Source organism: Phalacrocorax carbo, chromosome 7 (genome assembly GCF_963921805.1).
Source record: "Phalacrocorax carbo chromosome 7, bPhaCar2.1, whole genome shotgun sequence".
Lineage (NCBI taxonomy): Eukaryota > Metazoa > Chordata > Aves > Suliformes > Phalacrocoracidae > Phalacrocorax > Phalacrocorax carbo.
The window spans coordinates 41,046,121-41,068,393 of NC_087519.1; the positions used below are offsets into that span (position 1 = coordinate 41,046,121).

Here is a 22,273-nt window from a genome sequence, read left to right on the forward strand (position 1 = left end):
GAAAGAGTTTTCTCCCCTCAGTGAACAGATACTGCATGAAAATGGAAATATATCAATTTCAAACAAAAGCTAATAACTGTAAAATATCCTGAGTAAACTTTGGCATAATTTGGGGAAGTTAGGGCCAATTCACTAGCTATAAGGCGTCTCTGGCCTTTAGGTTCCCTAGCATTTTTGACACCCATCACCTCAGGGAGCCAATTCTCACTTTGCCCTATTTACTCATTGCGAACCCCCCATTTCTCATTCTATTACACTGCAAGTTGTAAGTGCAAAGCCCTTTTCTTCCTTTTTTCCTCCCCTTCTTCCTTATCCCCACTAGCAGAGAGCCTGCGCAGGGCATTATTGTTAGAACCATCAGGAACTTTTGCATCTGCTCCCTTCTTGAATTAGAAGGAAAATATAAATATTTGGCACCAGGATAATTTATTTATATGGGAACAGAAATTCGTTTTAGAGAATCCATGTCAAGGACTCCCGTGAGTCTTTTAGACACCCCAGGATTACCTCCAAGAGAGCAGGGACTTCATTTCTACTGTAAACACGCTTGCAGTTCACCACAAACATGTCAATAACGGTAACAAATAGCCCCACTATGTCTCATACATAGGGAGCCAAGGGAAGTGTGCGAAAGCTATTTTTAGAGATGAAGCAGGAAGACTCACTTTACTTCATGAGTAACGCAAAGATTAAAAACACAAATATTTTTAAAATTGTACACAAGTAGGGGGGTGTGTGTGTATCAAAAATCTGTGGGAGTAAAGGGGGGGAAATAGGAGAAATGAAGCACTATTTATCCTGCCATTATCGTACCAGTCTGTGTTTCTTTGGACAGTAATCACGGGACCCAGATGCTAAGGGTAAGTGATATTTTCCCACAAGCAGTTTCTGGCTCGTTGGCAGCTTTTGTAGGCAGTTGTGTTGGCAGCCCTGGAGCTGCCTCTGGCTCTGTTTTGTGGCTTTGCTCTTGATGGGCTGCCTGGGCTGCCCTGTGCTGCTGGATGCCATTTCCCTCTGTCAGCCCATGGGCTTTCTGCAGCTTTACACTGAGCAAATCCCCAGTGAAATGGATAAATGGGCTCTTCTAAGGCAGAAAGGGAATCTGTTTCCTGGCTGTTGTAGACATTAGGTGAATTACTACTTCAGGTACTCAGGAAAACTTCATCCATTTTGCAATTTTTGGCTTCTCTAAGCTGCAATATTGGTCACAAATGCACAGCTAGGTACAAGCTCAGGTGTTAGTTCTAGCTTGTTTCCACCAGCCAATCCCCCGCCCCCGCCCCCCTCCCCCCACCTCTTTTTTACTGTGTCTTTTTTCTCTGCTGCAGTATTCTGTGGTCTTTTGCAAACTCTTTCTTTTAAATTGTACCGTATTTATGAGATATTAGCAACACCACACCATCAGAAAGTAAATACAGTATCTCAAATATGACTGTAAGAGTAAAAAAAGACAAGTTCTGTACTTCAGGCAGAAATGGCAGATTGTTTTCCCCCAGCTTACCTGTAACTCAATCATGCTTTAAAATAATCAAAAAAACCCTACATAAAATAAGCTATTTGTAAATCATTCTGCATATTCTGTCTTGAACACATGGATACAGCTATCTTAAAATATTTTTAAACATTATTCCATCTATTACATTGTTATGTTGCTATGCAGCCAATATATATTTCTTTTACACATTTATTATTTTCTTGAACAGAATTGGAAGAACTATATTTACAAAATATATTTGTAAGTAAGGCTCTTGAGCTTTTTAATAAATCGGGGAATACTATATATTTTTGTACTGTTTCCTTTTTTTGCCCAGTGTATTCTACTTAATTTGCAGCTGAATTGAAAAAAAAAATATATTTCTTGGGTAGTGATTAACTTCTCCTTCATGGCTGTCTGACTTCCAGCTTATTAATTCTGGATTTTTCATTATAATCAGTAAATTCCATATTTGTCAAATGATTCCAATAAAAATGTAGAAAATTATATTGTAGCTTCACCTGCAAAAACAGACCTCTAGAGGGTTTTTTTTTCCCTGAGTGCTCTATGCACTTTCTAGTGTGCTAGTTACCAGAAAGCTATGAGATCACTTGTTAGATTCGACTGGAATTGTGTATCATATTGAGATTAGTTTTGTCCACAGAATCATTTCCTGGAAATTCATGTACTGAAAATGTTTATTAATTGGCTGTTCATCCACTGTTTGTTTGAATTTTTAAATAGAAATAATGAACTCACTAGAAATAAGAAAACAAAAACAACCCTCTCAACCAATTTGTGTGAGCTCTTTTACACTTTGATGTCAGCAAATCTGTGTAATTCTATCTCTGTCAGGAAATTACCACATGCCAGAGATTCCTCTATGAAATGCTGAGAGTCCATATTCCTAGAAATGTATGATTCTTAGAATTTATTTTTATTAGGCTGACATCAAATACCACTGTGGATTTCTTGGCCATTGTGAACTGACTGGTAATATTTTTATTCACCATTAATTCTGTAAGAATCTAAAGAAATAAATTACTCCTCTTGCAAAGAGGTGGACTTGCTTTCAATTTGCAACTATTTTTTTTCTGTTTTAAGTCAAACACACAACAAATGACCAGTAAAAGCTATTCTAAATCTAAGCATATTTAGAATATGCTTTTCCTCTAATCTGTCTTTATCAGTTTTCTTTCAGGACACTGTGGCTTGTTGCAAAATCTGATTTTGATGACCAGTCCTTACTGGGTTCCTGTTGTTTGAAGGTTTGTGCCTGTTATGTAAGGTTTGCAGGACTGGACCTGTAGATTGTGAGCTATGTGGCCCATAGTTTTTAAAAATCTGGTATGAAATGGTGTGAGTCTGGTAGAGATTGTCAGTTTAAGTGTTTCAAGCTTTTATGCATAGGTAAGCTTGTCCTAGACACACACATTAAAAAAAAAAATCTAAACAAACAAACAAAAAACACCACCAAAACAACAACAAAAAACCCACTAAAAGTAAGAAAGCCACAGTGTCTAATGTCAGCCGTGTGCTGTGGGCACAGTCGTTGGACATACCCCTAAACAATTTCTGGAACACCACTTCCAAATCTGAGTCCCCTTTTTTAATGAAATACCTGAAGGACAATATTAGTGTGTCATATTGTCCGTCCACATGGCTGCAGGCTCCTGTGATTTCCTCACTAAACTGATGTAATTAAACAGGATTGTTCGTTTTCCTCCCTGCAGTGCTTCAGTCCTGAAAAGTTTCTTCAAAGAAACTCTCAGACTGGAACTGGTGCAGCTTTGCAGAGTGGAGCTCTCACTGTACTTCAAAGCAGAGAAAATCTTGCAGCTGTCTGGAGCCCGCTTGCCCCAGGAGGTGTCACTGTTGGGACTAGCAGGGTGAGCTCCAGATCTGCTGTTTATTTTTTAAAGGCTACACTGACCATGAGGTAGGAATTGACCTGTATTACATCTCCTTCCCTGCCCCAGCCCTTCTGGGGAAAGGTAATCACAGGTAAAATTAGCTGGTGGCTTATATAGAGGTATAGACAAATAAAAGGTTTTTTAACAAGACAAGACAAGAGTACTGGGTGCCTTAAGAAATACAAGCTAGTCCAGGCTTGTTAAAGTAGGTTTTTTCCTATTCTCGCAGTGCTTGTAAATTATTCTGAGTTAGGGAGAAATTGTCACGATATAACTTCTTTTCATTTTAATACTCTTTGATGTGAAGGACCAATGTAATGTGAGATTTATTGTGAAAATGTTAAGATTTTACTAAATAATACTGTCTTAAGATAGTTGATATTTACTAGGTCCCCTTCTATTAAAGACAAAAAGAGTATATTTATAGATCACCCAAGGATTGAAAGTTTTCTAACCATAACTACAATGCACATAATCTGTGTGACTTCCTGTGAATTTAATAGAGACTGCAGACTTTAAAAAAAAAAATAATAAAGGGTTACTTTTAAGATTAGGAATTACAATGATGTGTATTCTACACAGAGAAAAAATCTCAGTAAGTTAGGCTTAGGTTTTGGAGCAGCCTACCACAGCCTGAGGTAAGCTGCTTCCATGGTTAATTATATTCACCATCAACATTTTGCACTTTATTTCTAGTATCTTTTTTCAGCCTTCAGCTTGGGGATTTGTTTCACCAGATCTGTCAGTTTGCCAATTTTCCATGAGTTTGGGGTTAAGAAGTTTCCTATCTACACAGCAGTCAGTTAAGATCTAGCGAGTCGCATTTTCTGCCTAGTAGATATTTCTTATTCCCATGGTTTGTGGTTAATAACTAGAATAACAGGAATTAAAGAAAGAAAGTAAATTTCGTTTTAAGTATCTTCAAACTCACACTTTATTTTTTTGTTTATACAGCAGAAACTCTTTTTTTGTCCAGGAGAAACTTCTGATATTAGCACATAGCACACTGACCATTGCTTACAATGTTTAACTTTACCTAAATGGGGGATTTTGAAATTCTTTGTCTTTGTGTTGTCACTGTAGAAAGTCCAGAGAAGCACGACTCTCTATCATTCAATAACTTCCTTTTCTTGTGCTCTTGATTTAATTTCTCTGTGCTTTGATATATGTTTTATTCTAGTTGTGAGAAATGCATATATAAAATGCCACGGGCATACAAGAATTTAAAACATAAATGGATTTAAGCCCAACTTTAAGGGAGCCCTCTGCACAAAGAAAAATGATTACCCATTAATTTTTAGACCTATAATCTTAAAATGTCTCAAAATGTCATAGAGGCAAATAAATTACAGCCAGGATAAATCTTAGTCTTCTTACTTTTTTTTTTTAAAGCAAAGTTATACCATACATGATAGCTTAAAAAAAGCACAATTATCCTGTTTTGCACCATATATTTATCAGTAATCCGTTCTGTGTGCAACTTTAAGATAAAAGCTTGTAGTTACTCCACTGCTTGCTTTTCCAAGTCACTTAAAAATAGAAAAATTGCAGATGGAGGGTCTGGCCAGTAGAGGCCTCTCTAGATTTGGCTTATGATGAAGGACTCTGACTGCCTGGAGTCAGTCACAGTGAGCAAAAGTACTTGAAAAGATTCTGTTGCGGGGGGGGGAAGATCACTTTTTAATGCCCTTTTAAGTTGCAAGATGTTGATTAATGTTGCCCTTTACATTAATGATGTTTCAAGTAAAAGAAAACAAATTTAAAATGGATAAATTCTATTGAGGATGCATTAATTAAACAGAGACTTTACCATATGCTGTGGCTGGAGTGCTTGCTGGCCTTTCTGTTGTTGTTACCTGTGTAAAATCCACCCCATCCTCTACATGAATGCCCAAGCTGAATAGCCATTTGAATGAAGGCTTTAGTTTGATTCGCCATACAAGGGGTACTGTGTCACTGTGTTTTCTTTCTAGGAGTCACTAAGTGATTTCTATATCTGTTGTCATGGTGATATAGCAAAGCAGGGGAAAATGGGGGCAACTCTGGGCTTTCTCTACACCCTCTGCACTAAGAACTAAGATGTTGTTAGCAGGCCTATAAAACATTGGGCTTTATCTGGGCCTTCTTTTTGTTCTCTGATTGTCAATAAAACTCATTTTAAGGGTAACAAGGACATCTAAATGTCATCTGTCACAGTGTTAGAGAGATTAAGTTTGTTTAGGAACTTGTGCTGGACAAAAGGCCACTATTTGTTCGGCAGATACAAAGCGGTGTTGGCCATCAGCAATCTTGATTTAGAAGGAGGCTGCATGGAGCATCCAGGAAAGATCAGCTCAGTTGCAGGTGATAGTAAGAGGCTCCTTGACATGACAGCATTTGAAACAACACCAAAACAAATATGGTTTTGAGTTAGGAGTGGTTTCATCGGGGTTTTGTTCTCTCGGGTTGTTTGGTTGTTTTTTTTTGTTACTGTCTGCATTGTAGACCACATGTTACTGGAGTAGCTGCATAGACCTGAGGTAAGAAAACAGCCATTGACAGCAGACGGCCTGTTTAAAAACATGACACACACACCTGATAGTCCTTGAATGAATAAAAAAAGAAGAGGAAAAGGAGGTTTATCATGGAAAATCCAACAATAATAGGTGCAGCATTAACTCAGCATTTACTCAATAATGAGGCTAAATGGAAAGTACAGATTAATGAAGACATTGGTGTTATTAAAATCAAATCCTGTGGTTCATATGCTTTTCTTAATAACGAACATTGTGGCTATTGGAGAGGAAGAACAGGATTTTTTCTATTAATTTGGCACACGTCCCAGATCTCATTCAACCAGAACCTATCCTGTGCAGAATGCAACCCATGGCCTTTATGTTCCATAGTCTTTCCGTTTTATATTTGTGTTAATCCAGAAAAAAGGCTTTTCTTTTTTCAAATTAAAGAAAAGCAAAGGGTGATCTTTGAGCCTAGATATTAATTAAATAACACAGACCAACCATGTTGATTTTAGCACAAAGGTTGGTTGTAAAATGTCCCTAGAAGGGAGATGTGATGGTGTTTATTACACTACAGCTACATTTAATTCTAATGCTTGTGTTTGGATAGTAACATGATGTATAATGCTGACTGAAATATTTTGTGGCTTCTTGTGTATTTAGTGAGATCTATAGTAGAATATTCAGATGTGTATCTTGACAGGTAAAAATATTTTAATCTCGATAAGATTGCTATAGTTCCAACACCAAACAAGCAGGTTTTGGGATGCAGCTGAACAATGGAGTTTGCAAGGCTGAGTGCTCATTTTGCAGTATGCTCAATGTGAAATGTGTGTTTGATATGTGGAAGGAAGCTGCATAACTGACTTCGTGGTGAGTTGTATACATCACGGCAGTATCAGCTCCTTAGTGAGGTATTGCCCATTATGTTGACCCAGCCGTTTTTGCTGGTGGACTGCAGAGTGAATGGTGGAGGTGTGTGGTGTGGCACAGGAGAGGAGAGATGACCCATGAGGAGGGAGTCCTTGTCCTCTCAAGTAGGCCAGAAGTGAAAAGCATGAGAGAATGCCACTTCTCTGTGAATTAGACCTTCCTCTCTAATGAGCTACCCCAGATCAACCCATTGGCTTTGTTCTGCATGTGGATGAGAGTAACTCCAGCTGAAGAAGTAAGGGCTCCCAGAGTATGTTCTGCAGCTTCTGTTTTCCCCATATAACAAGGCTGCATTGATAGTGAAATTAAATGCAAACACCATAGTAAATCCCCCAGAAGGAAATGTTGTCAAATACTGGAAGGTATATCATCTCATCCCCTCTCTGGGTATGTGACAGTAAAAGTTAAATATGTGCAACTGTGTACAGTAAAACTCACTATAACATTTTCAGCCCTAAGACCCTCTTTCAAAAAATTGCTTGCCAAAATGTTGTGTTGAGGTTGTTTCTAGAAAGGATAGAAACCACCCTTACTATTTACTGTAGGCCTGGCACCCATCCCTGCCACAGAGGGCAACCGAAAGGTGCCCAATGGGAGAAAATCAGCATTGCTCTCTTGTCTCTTCCTATATCACTATGTCCAGAGAATGCAAAATTGTGGCAGGGAGCCTCTCTACCACCTACAGCTTCCTCCTGTGAAAGAGGCTTTCCCATCCAAGCAATTTACATGGTTTTCTGACCTCTCTGTGACCAGGCTCTTGCAAATTACTTATTACCAGGAGGCCAAACCCTAGGCTTTACTGTTCAGTATTGGAATCAGTTGGCAGGAAAAAACCCATACTGCAAGGATGTTGTAAGAAAAGGAAAGAGAAAGGGGGGTGGGGGTGTTCTTTGCAGACTTCTTTATGTTTATGACCTGCCACTCTCCTGTTTTCTATTATTTTAGGTATGTAGTCTGCTATTCATTCAGCTACTCTCCACAGTCTGCACTGAGCTACATGACCAACCTTGGTCCAAAAGCCAGGAGATCCTACCTCTCTCCTCTTTGCTCTAATTCCGCTTGCTTTGGAGGAGCAGTTGCCTCAGTTTCCTTCTCTCTAGAGCAGGAATTCTAGCGTTTATTAAATGTTCATGGGACCTTGTTGGACCCTTGTGCAAAGGACAGTTTGATGATGCAAAATACCTTCTTATTGTGGAGCAAGCTAAGACAGAAGAACGAGTGAGTGGTGTTTAAAACTCAGGTATTTGATCCCTGACCAGTTATTTTTACGTGTAAATTTAATTTTTACATGTTCTTTCCCTGCTTCTGCAGTGACAATTCTGTGCAAGCTGTCACCTTGGCATCACTGGGACAGCTAAGTGCTACTTGGTGTGAGAAAGGGCTGCAGAATTAGACCTCAGTTGGGAAATGTTTTAGGGCCATCAAAAGCCTGACCCCTTCTCTGGCTTCAAAGAAGTTATTGCTAAGTATTATTAGACTGTTCAAACTGGGACACTCGTAATAGTGCCGGGAGCAGAAAGTGCTCCAGCTTCAATAGGCGTTTTGCATCGGTAAGGTCTCCAGGAGCAAGCTAGCAGCCTTTGAGCTTCCCACGTGCTGTTGGGAATAAGTGGGCAAAGGTGCCTGTGAGACTTCAGGTGAACAGAACTGCTTCATCAAGGCCTGGATGCAGATACCCTTCCTTGCACTGAGAAGCACCTCGTGTTGTGCAATGTATTTTTCTGATGTGAAGTAAAGCCCAGAAGAGTCAGCCCTGTCAGTTGGTGGGTGCCTTCAGCATCCATTGAAGTGAGCAAGAGCAGAGGGCATTTGCCCCTGCTTGGCAAGCATAGACCTTTAGTGTTAAGTAGAGAAATTACCTGGTTGTGCACCAGGGACTTGAAAGTTTTGGGAACATTTTATGTTATTAAAGCAACTGCTCAGAAAATAAAAGCGAATAATAAAATTATTTCTTCATATTCTTAATGCCACAGATATTAGATATGGTTATATTTGGTAAGATGATTTCTTTGGTAATACTTATTTCAATGTTATTCCTGCTTGTGGCTTAAATAATAAAATAGCAATGAATTAACTATCTACACTGAAAGGAGAAAAGTGCTGCTATCTTCTATTGGAAATGCAGGGAGTCAGAAAATATTTTGGTTTTATTATTATGACTAATGATTGTATGGGAGATTTGACTGTTCAAACTCCCTTATTACTAAGTTTAATGTTAGATTTACAGAACCAGCCCAGTTAAAGAAGCTGTTGCTATTTAAAGTTAATTCTTACAAATAATAAGAAAAAATTAGCAAGACAGCAAAAATTAGTTATATTACGTTTTTGTAACTGTTCAGTTACTGTGAATTGCTAAGATTTGTAAAGATCTTTGAAGATTAAAAGCTCTGTGTAATATTATTATGCTGGCTTGGAGAAAGTAAAAGGAAAAAAAACAGTTCATCCTGTTAAAATCGTTTTAGAAATTTTAACAAATCCAACAGCTTTCAAGTAATGGAAATATTTCAGAAAGTGCCAGAACCACCAGGGCTGTTGCTCCAGGCTATATTATCATATACCATAGTGTGCACGGAAGCAAAGCTTAACTAAGGTCATTCTAATGAATTTTGAACAGTTACATGGACATAATTTGGCTTTCTGTCCTGTATGAAAGGCAACCTCTTCATGCTGCAGCACCCAGCAGAAACCCCTGAGTTTTCTTATCAGCCTCATCTGCATTTTTCATCCTCTGAAAGAGCGGCAAGTAACACAGTCTATGAACTTGGTGCACGTGTTCTTCTTCCTTCTTCAGTATAGGGGCCAAACAATAGATTTTTGCAGCCTGGAAGGAACTGAAAATGTATTTTATTCTGCTATCTCCACTTCTGGCTCCAGTTTCATTGTCTCATTTTTGTTACCAGATTTGAGTTCTCAGGTACAAAAGGATAGCGTTTTGCCAAATTCCTTTCATATCAGTTCTCTCCTCCATTCACAAGAGAGCTGCAAGACTTCAGCAGTATCCCAGGGTGCTGCTTCCCTGTTGTTGACAGAAAAGACAGACTGGAATCCTGATCTCATGATTTCCAATCAACAGTGCATGGCTGGGGAGCTGGTCTAGCTGGGCCTTGAGCCCTTTGCACTTTTAATACAGAGACACCACCACCTGGAGCTCCTTCCAGCCCCACATCCTTCCTCCTCCAGGGTCCTGTACCAGTTGCTATGGAAGAGGATATGAAGGCCTTTTAGTGGCGAAACACAGTGCACTGCCCCAGGAACCAAGTCAGAGTGTCTGAAATTAGGAAAAGTCCTGGAGATTTAATGTTCGTTACAAAATATTAATTCTCATTCTCTCTGTTCACTGTGGGTATTCTTCATTTTGTAGAAAGTTTAATTGGAGCAATTTCTTGCTCTCAAATAAATCCAGTGTTGGTGAGCTCCAAAGTAGTTGGAAATGAGAATTTCCATTCTGCAAGAAATGAAATATAAAACTGAAAATAAAAAATTTTCAAGAATTCCCAGTTCCCATTTTTTGGTGGAAAATGTTAACTCATGATCACTGAAACACTTTACTTTGATACCATTTGATTATTTCTTTTTAATTTTTATCTAATATCTTATACAATGAAAGAATTTGAGTCAACGTGTTAAAGTTTAAATGAAATACTTTATCTGGAAAATGTTTGCTAGGTTTATAACATTTGTAGATATTGTTATGGATGCTTTATATACAATGTTTCCATTTTTACGACATTGTACTATACAACGGAAAACTGAAAAAAAATTTATTCAGCTCTCCACCATAGTTTAATTATGAAACGAAAATAAGTTTCTTTTTATTATTGTTGCATTTGCCCTCTTTTCATTTCAGTAAATCCTTTGTTCTTAGGGGAAGCTCCTAACCTTTCCCAGCTATTCAGTTTTCATACTTGGATCATGCCCTTCTTATGTGTCTCCTTTCTAATGTAAATAACCCTGTGCTTTCAAATTCTTTTCAGGTGAGAGGTTTGGGGATTTTTTTTAGGTTCTTGGCTATTTTAATTCTCATTTTTATCAGCTCCCAATTTATTTCTGCATTTATCCATTTTGATAGAAAGTGATCAGAAATAATGTTGTATTTTTGAAATGGAGCCATTTAATGATATTTTTATTTTTGCCATCATATTCTCGCATCATTTTTGCTGGTTTTTCACTGCAATTCAGTACTACTGTTATTGATGTTTGTGTCATCTGTTTTCCTGAATGCATGTTAATTGAAAACATTTTAAAGTTCACTAGAACAACAAAAAAAAAAAGTTTAAGCACTGAAAAAAACCAGATATATTTGCACATTACAATATATTTATTATGGTGCTACCTTTTCACCCATCTAACTTATATCTCTCCAAGGGTGGGCCATAGCCATCCTTCGCTTTTGGAGGTATTTAGCAGCTCCTTGGTTTCTTTTAAAATGCTAAGCTCTTCCTAGTTTTTTTTAAAGGTCTGCAAACCTTTTGGCAAACCTATGCCAAGGTTTGTATAATGAAACCAGGTGCATTCTGCATTGTTTTTAATTCTAGAGCAAGAGTGGCACATAGCTGTAATTTTGATTCAAGTCCCCAGCACTATTTTGCCTAAATTACTCTGCACTTGTGTACTAGCTTTTTGCAGTTCACCTGTCTGCATATTCTTCAGGGTATTCTGAATATTGCCAGGCTGCTAAGATGCTTAATGAATTCTTACCAAAATGTGACTGTGTCTTCCACAGTCTCATAGGAAATTGTAGAAAGAGTGAAAGCAGTGTTTGGAGGCACCTGTATGTGGGACTTAGAGTAGTTTTGCTTAGCTTTAGACATCCACCTCCATTAGGAGGCTGATCTCTCTAGGTTTCCTATATCCTCCATGAAGAGAAGGACTAGTGTTTTAAGTGCACTGAAGCAGTAAGCAGTACCAAATACACTAACCCCTTCTGTCTGTGGCATCCCTGGTCTTCCAGCTTCTGCAGAAGGAGATTTGATCCAGGTTATAAACAGCCTGTCACCTCTGGGGAGGAGAAAGGCTACACACAATCCACTACTCTATCCCTTCAGTCCGTACAAATACTTGCAAAGGCCTTTGAGATGTTCATAGAGTGCCTTGTGATTTCTAGCGCAGGATTACCAGTACCTGACTGTGATTCAATACAACCAGCCAGTAAAAGTAACCCTCGTTCTATCCCTGATTCTTAGCCCCAGATGACTGGGACAAGAGATTTTTCAGTAATGTCTGCAGTCTTATACGTTGGATCTTTGAGGGCCTATTATATAGCAGATGTTTCAGTGCTGCCATCCATCACTTGGTCCGCTGAGTGACCTGCCTTTTGGTAATGAGGGGATTTCTGAACTTGGTCATTATTACGCCTTTTTGTCTTTATAGTGCTCAAACCCACAGATGTTTAATGATACTGGTTTGCAGAGAGACAATGTGACAAGTTCCTGTGAGTAAATCTCAGTGTTACTGATATGGTCAATCTTAAATTCTTGGTCTTGGTTCATTTCATTAAGCATTAATTTCAGTAGACTTTATCATGTATGTACCACTAATATTTTGGCTTCCTTGTCTGCATTGACATAAACTAGAGTTGCAAGATCAAGGCAGACATTCATCTCAAGACAGAGTTGTTATTTCCAAGTATCACACATGAAGAGCTTTATGTGTGGATACTTCGATTTTTTTTTGTTCTTGGAGCCCTTGCCTACTTTCTATTTCCATCCAAGTTACTTACTCAACGTGACAATTTTTTACTTCTCATCTTCCAATTGCTACCTTAGCCACACTGATTCTGCCCAAAATATTCTATGGCTTTGTGTGATCCCTTTTCTTTAAATAATGAAACCAAAGGGCCTGATCCTAGACTTCGCCTCTCCAGTGGCAGTTCAGGGACTTGCTTGAGATTAAACATAATGTCAGTCCAGTGTCTAAAATGTCTACTGTTCACTATTAAGTCCTCAGAGCTGTCCAAAGAATTACATGGCAGCACATACCCCTGACTTCTAAACAGCAACAAATGTTGAGCAAGAAAGATTTGAGAGAGCTAAATTATCTCGTTAAATTAACTGGAACATTTTAATTTTTACTAGAGTTGAGTGAGCTTGAGTAAATATGACGAATTGGAAGCTCACTTCATTTAGCAGACATCAAACACACACACAGAACGTTGCCCAATTTAATTTAGCCCTGCCAAGCTGGGAAAATGCTTGTATAACATCAGTGAACAAGAAAAGGGCTAAAATTTACTCTCGGCTGAGAATGCATGCATAAATTCCCTTGACATAAACTGGTGTTGTATACGTAAGTATGTATGTATATCATAAAGCTTCCCTCGGGGAAAATCCTCCAAACACCTGCAACCAGAGAGAATTTGTGCACCTATGAGTTATTCCCAATGAAGTCAATAATAGCTTTCCCTATTGTTCTAAATGGAATATGTAAACTCCTGTCTTACACTCCAAGGTTTATCTCCTTTTCCTCTGCTGTTTCTTATCAAACGCATACCAGCACAGTCACTTGTTCAGTCATGCTCACTAGAGTGGCGAGTGGCTGGGTTTTTTTTTTTTTAGCTTTATACCCTGAGCTTAATGGGCACATTTTGTGAAGAGTGAGCCAACCAGGTAAATAGCTGCTACTATGGAGCTTAAGAGCTACAGCTCTCAAATTAGGAGGTGCTTTTTGTCAAATAGGCCTCTGTAGCTCTAATATTAGTAACAAAACAAGGGCTTTTCAGACAAGAAAAAAATCTTTAGTCTGACTCTGTATCACACTTAACTCTGTTGCCTTGTCAAATATGTCAATGCTCATACTATACAGCAGCATTCATCTGTGGATGCAAAAGTGCTTTACAAATATTACCTCTTGAATAGTTTTAATTTATACTTAACAACCAGGTTTGTGAGATTCTACTCAAAAAGAATCAGAGTGAACTATTTAAAAAGTTAGTCTAAATATATTATAGTGTTTTATTTGCTTTCCTGTTGCTCTTTAGAAGGGTGTCGGTTTGAGCTCCAGAACAATGCTACCAAAGCACACTTCAAACAGATTTTTTTTCTCCTCCTTTTGTTTTAACACCATGTCCACACATATCTACATGCTTCTTTCATTCCAGTTTCAACTTCTCTGCTGCTGTGATTGGTAAGCATCTTCAGGTAGAGCACCAGGAACAAGGTACTCAGGAGGGAGAATACAGCCCTGCGTAAAGGCATTATGGTCTCAGATGCATACAACGGGCAAAAATAGTCATCCTTTTTCTCCAACTTGTTTATGAAATTTTATTACTTTTTTGCATGCTTCAGAAACATTAGCTAGAAACATTACTGAAGGAGTTCCTTGCCTTTAGGCTATGCAACTTCTGCCAGTGTTTTAAGGCATTTTTATTGAATTTTTAAGCAAATTTGCTTTGAGCACACTCTTTCATTTTACATTTTCTGAGGACAAGGCTGCAAGCCTATTTGCAGAAGGCAGATGTCACAGACACATGTTGTGAGTTTCAAACTGGTCTGTGAAACACAGTATGCTAGGACTGCTTGTACTGTTACCTGTCTGGAACCAAAATAATAGCGAGTTACTTACCTGCTCTCTGATAACAAACTGGGTGTTTGTCGTTCCTTATCTTAATTTATCAATCAGTTTCTTAGTTTAAAATTACTAGGTTTTGCGAATATCCCATTCATTCTGTGTGTCTGTAAGAAATGTTATTTTTTTGTTAAAAGAAGAATACATTGAGGCAAAGACAAATGAAGAGAAGCTGAATGGAAGTTGCAGGCAAGCTGTCTTTAGTGCTTTGGCTCTTGGGTTCCTGATTATTGTGTTCTAGGTCTTGAGTATCAGAGCTGGTACATGCTCACAGCACTGCTTTGAGTTTTCTGAGAACTACAGGTTATTTTTCCCTTTGAAAATCAGGCTTTTGGTGTGCAAAGCTGGGTTCCCAAACTGAAACATTTAAAAACAGAGACCTTTGTTTTGATCAGGGATGCACACAGGCAGTGAGTGGGTGGGAAGGAATTTAGACTGCGTATCAAGGGATGGTTAAGCAACGTGAAGCTGTTGCTGTGGAGCACGTTTATTCTTGCTGACAATTTGGTGAGGGTGCTCTTGCATGCTGAAAGCATAAGGACTGCTCGTCCTCACAGCCCCAAGGCTGCTTTGGGCTGGTTTGTTTTCTGGTCTGCTTTAGGATAATAATTCTGCAGACAACTGGGTTGTGTAAGAAAGCTCCCATTCAGGTACATAAGCCTAAAATAATTAGATGTGTTCCTGGGGCACAGATAGCCATTGGCCTTCCATTTTCTGAAAGCAGATGAACTTACTAGACCCACCCTAATACTCTGGGGTTATGTCCTGCCTGATGGGCTGCCACAGGAGCGCTAAAACTGTCGCACACAAAGGCACCACGGGACTCCCACCATCAACATGAGCTCTCTGCCTGCCTCTGGCGCTAGCTGTCAGAACCGCTTCATCTGAAATCAAGGTAAAGAATCAGCAGCACTAAATACTACAGGACAAAGGCATAAAGTAGCTTTGTAACCCTGGGCAACCTGGATGTTTGCTGACTGACAGTGTGAATGACAGCCCAGTTGTCAGTCTAAAATATCATCCTCTAATCATTCCAGATGTCACCCGACAAGATGATGGCTACTAAAAAGGGGAATAATTTGGGAAAAGTCATAAAGCCCATTATCTCCTGCTGAAACCATTTCTCTTTGCTATTTCTGAAGTCGCTGCAAAATAGATCCAGAATCCCATATGTAACACGCGACTGGCTTATTAAGAGAGAGCGGCCACTTAGAACTGCACCAGGTACCCCATTACATTCCTAGGGAAATCTGCCCTCAAGATATGCCGCTCCTTTGTGTCTTGGCAGGTGACTCCAATCTGGCCATACAGCGTAACTGAAATACTTCACCTGTTCCAAAATACAAAATGCTGCCGTAGCAGTCGCTCACTCGCACAACCCAGCAAATCAGAGAGAGAGGCTGGAGCTGTCCACAATGGCAGCAGAGTGCAGTTTCGGGCTAAAATTCCTATTAATATTTTTTCTTCTTAATAAAGAAAGGAACATCTGAAGATGTTGTTAAGGGACTTCCATTCTTGCTTAATTTATTCAATTGCGTTTTAATTTCAATATGAAGAGAGGACTACATTCTGAACATCAGGCTGAATGAAGGGCTGCACATAAATGGAAGATAACAAATTAAAGCAGAAAATCTCTTTTGAGAAGAACAACAAAATACAGCAGAGGAGGTGGAGGAGGGGAAGACAGGAAAGGTAGAAAATGATGTCTGGATCTTGAGCTTTATATTTTTCAAGCGTAGTCTGAAACACTGAAGTTAGAATACAGTTTGTCATCCACATAAAACTTAAAGTGAACCCACAGACTGGTTCATTATAGCAGGCTGATTTAATGACATAAAATAAAACTGGAAATCATTAATTGATCATTGTGTTAATTCATTCCAAGATCTAGTGGAGGATATTCCAGACTGTGAGCCAGAAAATTCTGTAACTCATTCATATAAAGTATCTCAGAAAAATACACTGAAAGATTGCTGCCAACCTTTGGCAAAGAGGACAAAAGTATGCCTAAGCAACTGTTAAAAATCTGTCTCCTGTAGGCTGTATTGGGCCTGATTCTGCCATTTTCACTCATATGGGCCAATAACTCTAATTGCAGTGAAGGCGGTGGAATAATTTATGTAGTAGGGAGCTAAATTGGAATGAATTTAGGCAGAAGGTTGTAGTCATTTGTCATAATGAATAATTTCTGATTGCTTGCTATCTACCTGAGCAATTCTAACATGGTCATTATGGTGATGTGGAGGCATGGATGAATCCCACCTAAGAAAATGTAGGTTTTCTTATTGACAGTTAGATTTCTGTTAGTATATAATGAAAATGCAGTTTCTTCTTAATTAATCAGTTCCCCTTGCCAAAACTCTTCGTTTAATCATGTGGTAGTTCCCAAGTTTTTGCTCATCCAAATTGCAGCTTGAATCTAGCACCAAGATCTTGAATTTTCAAACAGCAACTTGAACAGGTTTATGTAAAAAGTTATGGTAAAAGAAAAAATAAAGAGAGACTGAAGCATCTTCCCATGTCAGATTAAATAATATTGCTACCTGTTTCTAATAATATTTTGGCTGTTGCATTGTATCATGCCTTGCTTCACCTATGGAAATTTTGGAAACACAAAGCCTTAGTGGGAGCCTGTGAAATGCTGGAAGGTTGATGTGCCTCCCACAGAGCATGAGATGGAGGCCCTGAATGCTTTTGGTCATGGAGCAGCCCAGAACAATCTCACAAGAAGTATTTGTTTCAGCTTTTGTGGAAACTGATCTTAACTCTCTCTTAAAATTTTATAAATTTTGGTATTGGTTCTCAGTAGCTGCAAGTCCTAGTTGTCACATGGCTGTGTTTCTCTGATATGTGGCCATATACATATGTGTTTGTGTATGTTAAAAAATTCTGGATCCCTTTTAAATGTATAGAATGTGGATACTTTTATACAAATCTATATGTTGTTTATTATGACCCCCATTCTAGCTAAAATACAATTTTTTTTCTTATTTACCTTCTCCCCTGTGTCCCGCTAAGCTTAGCTGACGGATTCAACATGATAATAACCAGTAACTCTTCTTTTAAGCTGAAGTGTACATATGTGCTTAGATTGTAGGAATATAAAATCAGGAAGCTATAAATTCTGCCTTCGCTTGGTAATCAAGTCCTGTCTGACAGTGGAATTGTTGCAGTAATTCCACTGTAACATCATAAAGTTTGGAGCCAGTAGGAAATAGAAATGTGTGAGTGTATATCCATGTAGGCATCTGTGCGCCTGTAAATACTTGTCTTCTGTAGACAGTTCTAGTGAATCTATCTAGTTGTGTATATTATAGTAAATGGGTTTGATTTTCCACAAAACTGCATGTGGACTTTTTGTTTATAAACAGGTTTGCCATGTCAAAAATAAAAATCCACTAAAAAATAGTGAAAAAGTGAATTGCTCCCAATTCATTCTTTAAATACAACAGAAGTAACCTGTTTTTCACAAAGTTGGGCCAGGGGAGGTTGTTTTGTTTTGTTTCAGAAAATCCACTAATTTTATGTGTTCTGATGAAGTTTTGCTTAGACTTTTGCAGTTGGTTACAAACCTGAAATGCATAGTGAAATCTCAGGTTGTAAAATCACTTAGACTGGAACTTAGATCAGTGTTTGCATAGTCCCTCTGAACTTATGAGTCCTGTATAGCTCTGATGTAGATGGAAAGTCTGAAAGGAAACACCAGACCTGAAGGTATAGTAAACAGCAGATCTTAAAAAAAAAAACTGTGAGAAACCAAAAGGCCATTTTATACAGTTGATTAATAAATTTATTACTGGGTACTGCTAGCAGAAATTTCAAAAAAATACTTCTCTTCCCTCTGATATTTCAGCTCCCCCTTGATTTATTCCGTTCTTTTGGTCACACCACTAATACCACAGCTCCAAAGAAACTAATGTTAAAGCAACTCTAGGGCTGACTTGCATTTGTTGTTGATTTTCTTTTATGGCTTTTTAAAGAAATCTATGGAAAAAAAAACTGCTATTTGTTATCTTTCATCTAGGAAGGTCTTGCCCTTAACTATGGTTTAATTCCTTGTTACTATTTTTTAGTGCCATGCATTGAACACCCACTGTGCATAACATTCAGTTTTCTATAGAAATTTCATCTGCCTATGCTTCTGCAAGATCAACAAGTCATTACTCTTCTGGATACAAAGAACTAATATCAAAAAAATATTTTTTAAAAATCACAACTAAAATTATTATGATTTGAACTACATTACAGTTAGTTATGCTTTGGTATCACACAACTAAACCTATGTGACCTTTATTCACATTTGTACGGGGCTTTGCAATTCTTTATGTGGAGTTAAGGGCTTGCTCAGGTTTGGCCTTGATCCAGCACAGCACAATGACTCTTTCTAGAGAATTTCCTCCTACTCTTTATTCTCATCGATAATAATTTCTGTTTTGTCCCAGGCTATCCTTTGACAGTAGCAACAGGCTAGGGAGCATAAAGAGAGGACCATGAAAGAGCTACTGAACATCCTGGCCTACATGAACCTCTGCTGAAGGAAGTCCCAAGCATGCTGCTTGCCAGCGGTTGGGAAGGTACAACCAAGCAGAGAGATCTCCAAGTACAAGCCTTGTTCCTCTGCTCTTCCCCACACTTCTGCTACTGGCAGCTGCTGGAGGCAGGACTGTGCTTGAGAGACCTTTGTTCTCATCCAGCCTGGTTGTTCTTATGCTAAAACTTTTATGTTGTGCTTTGATTTTTCTTCTGTTTTCTGCAGATAGTTTGATTTCTAAAGGATAAAAAGAAGAAAGTTCCTTATTTCTTTTAACACTTCTGTCCATCATGGTTTACAGTCTGTTCACTGCCCAGAAGGACAAAAGAAAATTAAGAGAAGAACAAATATTATGGCATCCCTGCCTTCCTGAGGCTGGTAATCCAGCCAGTCACAGTCTCAGCCTCTTACAGCTCAGTTTTCTCAGTAGTTTTAAGAGCATTTCCTGCAGCCTTGGCTCTCGGGTGTCAGAACTGATAGAGAACTGTGGGAAATAAGTGGGTAACTAGCAATCTCTCATAATTTTTTCCAAGATCTTGAAAATTTTCTGTCATTTTCCCATAAAACATAGTTTCTCTAGAGCAAGTTAAAAGGAAAGCATTTTGCAGGTTCATTAGAAGAATCTCTGTTAAAAACCTGTTTGAGGGAGCTCCTTTCTGATTCTGAAAATTAAGTTGTAATGGAGCAGTCTTTTCTTAAGTTGTATTTATACTGTGAATTCTCAGAAATCCCAGCCAAGAATTATTGCAGCACTGTACAAGGCTGAAATTCCCTGTAGCTGTATTCTTAGCACTTCCTAAGACCCTATGACAGCATATGCTTTTCTATTGACATATTTATTCTGCGTGACTGAAATTATTGCAAACTTTGCAATTTATTTGAATCAAATTAACTTATCTTTTGTCATCTTGGGCAAACTTGATGAACCAATTTATTATTATCGAAGACAAATCTGGCAAAACATTTGTGTTTCTCCTTAATTTTCTTAATTTTATCTTACTTGTTTAAGCACAGTGCTCTCCTGTGAAGTTTGGATAGGAACTTGCTTGAATGTTTTGCTAATATAAGTTCCAAGATTGGATCCAACGCTATAATGTATGGGTTGTTTTTTTTTAAATGTGAGGTTTTAATTGTTTTTGTGTTTTCAGCAGAGAAGTCCAGCAATGCAATCCACATTTTAAGAATGATCAAACACTTTAACTATTTGGTAGTTCCCCTTGGATATGTATTGTATTTAAAGGTTAAAGTATGCCTTGATGAAAAAAGTGTTTGCCTTTAGCTGTTCTTTGTTATTTTATCAGTTGCTTCAGATGTGAAAAGCCTTTTCATTTGTTTGAGATTTGTTTATTTCTTACTGCTAAACTTTTCTGTATTTTGCACCATATGCCACTCTGGTATTATGCATTACAGTCAGGTTTGAATTTTGGCTTCTCTTTGGACTATTTTACAAGGAGAGAGATTTTACACACTAAAATGCTTTCCGTAGAACACAGCTGTAAAAAAAAAAGCGAAGTAACTCAGTCTATACTTTATGTCTCCTTGAAACATATTCTTTTTAAAGAGGGTTTATGTAATTTTACATAATTCTTTTGGCAGGAATATTTATTGCCCAGCTGGGCGAAATTACTAATGTACCTCTCATGCTGCATTTTCAAAGATCAGTAATACATACATATATTTAAACCATTTTGAGGGTCCTTGATATGTACTATTTTTATTGGAGACCCTCGTTCCACTTCAGTAAAAGGACGACACAAGATGTTTACCTAAAAAAGAGTCTCTGACATCCTCCTGAGAATGTTTTGATAGAATGGCATACATTTGGTTACAATTAGTAAGCCAAACAATTTGCCATTGTTATCTCACTGTGTTTGTCTAGAGCCCGTATGGAGCTTTCAAAAAATATCCATCTCCGTGTTTAAGTTAATTGATTGCATGTTCAGTAGAATTATTCTATTTTCTAAAACTCCCTGTCCTTTTAGTTTTATCAGAGAGATTTTACACTAAGGCATGTGGTAGAAAGCAAAAGAGAAATAACTGGAACAGATAAGCATAAAGAGATATTGTAGTTGTATGAAGGCTAATATTCCCGTGTGTGGGAAAAAATACCAATGTGTTCCTGCTACTTCTGGGTGCAAGATGTTACACCCGAGGGCTGAAAGTAATAGTTACTGGTGTGAAAGTATTCACCAATATCAAGTGCAGATGAATACTTTCGGAGCCAGCTGAAAGTGGAGTTAATCATATTTTAGCTTAACATTTGAACTTGTACTCTGTCTGGTACACTAAATGATGGGTGACTTAGTTTTATTCAGCCTTTATTAGCAGCGTGATTAAAGGACTCAAATTCTTGTCTGACACCTTTGCTGTGTTGTGATTTGTTTGCTTCTTTGCCATTTTATATGTTATCTAGAATTTAATTTTCTTTTGTATGTTATCTGAAATACATCTTTCTGTGGAATATTTTGCTTTCTAAAGAGAGATTGAAGAGTCTCAGCTAAGATCAGTATCTGTCTCTTTAGGTAGTAAGAGTACTTTTGCTTACAGTTGTTTGGTGGTTACGTGATTAAGCTGATGTAATATGAATTAGTGTCTATGTCACAGAAATTCCCTGTGCAATTATCACCCCTTGGAATCACTGCAGTGCCAGGTTTTGGCCTGATAGCAAGACCTGGCGGTTCTGTGCCTGCTTTAATTACCCTTTTTTGTTTACACTCTTGTTGGAGAAACCACTGATCACAATTCCTGTAATGGTAGGTACACAGCAGCAGCAGAGAAATGCAGAGCTTATAGTGCTATTCCACTTGATAAACCTGTGTCCTTGAAGTCTCCTACATCCCTTCCCTGTCAGACTGGTAAAGTCATGCTGCTTTTATGAATTCTTGGTGGGCGTGGTCAATACTGACTTGAATAATTCCCTTTTGAATTATATCTTTAACAAAACAATCCTTGAAAAGGCCTGCTAGGTTTTGGATGGGTGCACAGGAAGAAAAGGGTAAGAAAGAAATTCCTCCTCCAATGCACAGCTGGAGAAGAGACAGTACTTGAAGCGTTTTCTGCAGTTGCCACCTCTGCTTTCTCAGCAGGGTGGGAAAGGACAGACTTGCACAGAGTTGTGCTCTGTTGCTGTCCTGCCCCACGCTGCCCTCTGAGCAGCATTGCAGGAGGAGGTCGGTGGCATAGTTTCTCTGCACCACTGGCGCACAACTGGCACCTTGGCCAACTGTACACCAATGCTTCTGTGCAATGAAATCACGCTGCCTGCTGCCTCCAAAATTGGAATCGAGAGTTTGGGCTCCTCAGTGCATGTCAGCAGCAAATTCACTCTTTTTCATTTCCTTGTCGTCAGAGCTAACTTATG

The 22,273-nt window shown here is 38.4% G+C and overlaps 1 long non-coding RNA gene across 1 annotated transcript; it reads left to right on the forward strand.

Moving 5' to 3' along the window:
- The first annotated feature begins 2,461 nt into the window (after window positions 1–2,461).
- On the forward strand, window positions 2,462–22,016 carry LOC135314204 (uncharacterized). The gene is made up of 3 exons (XR_010373652.1): window positions 2,462–2,742; window positions 3,208–3,363; window positions 18,824–22,016. It is a non-coding gene; the product is annotated as an uncharacterized LOC135314204 (long non-coding RNA).
- Window positions 22,017–22,273: the final 257 nt, after the last annotated feature.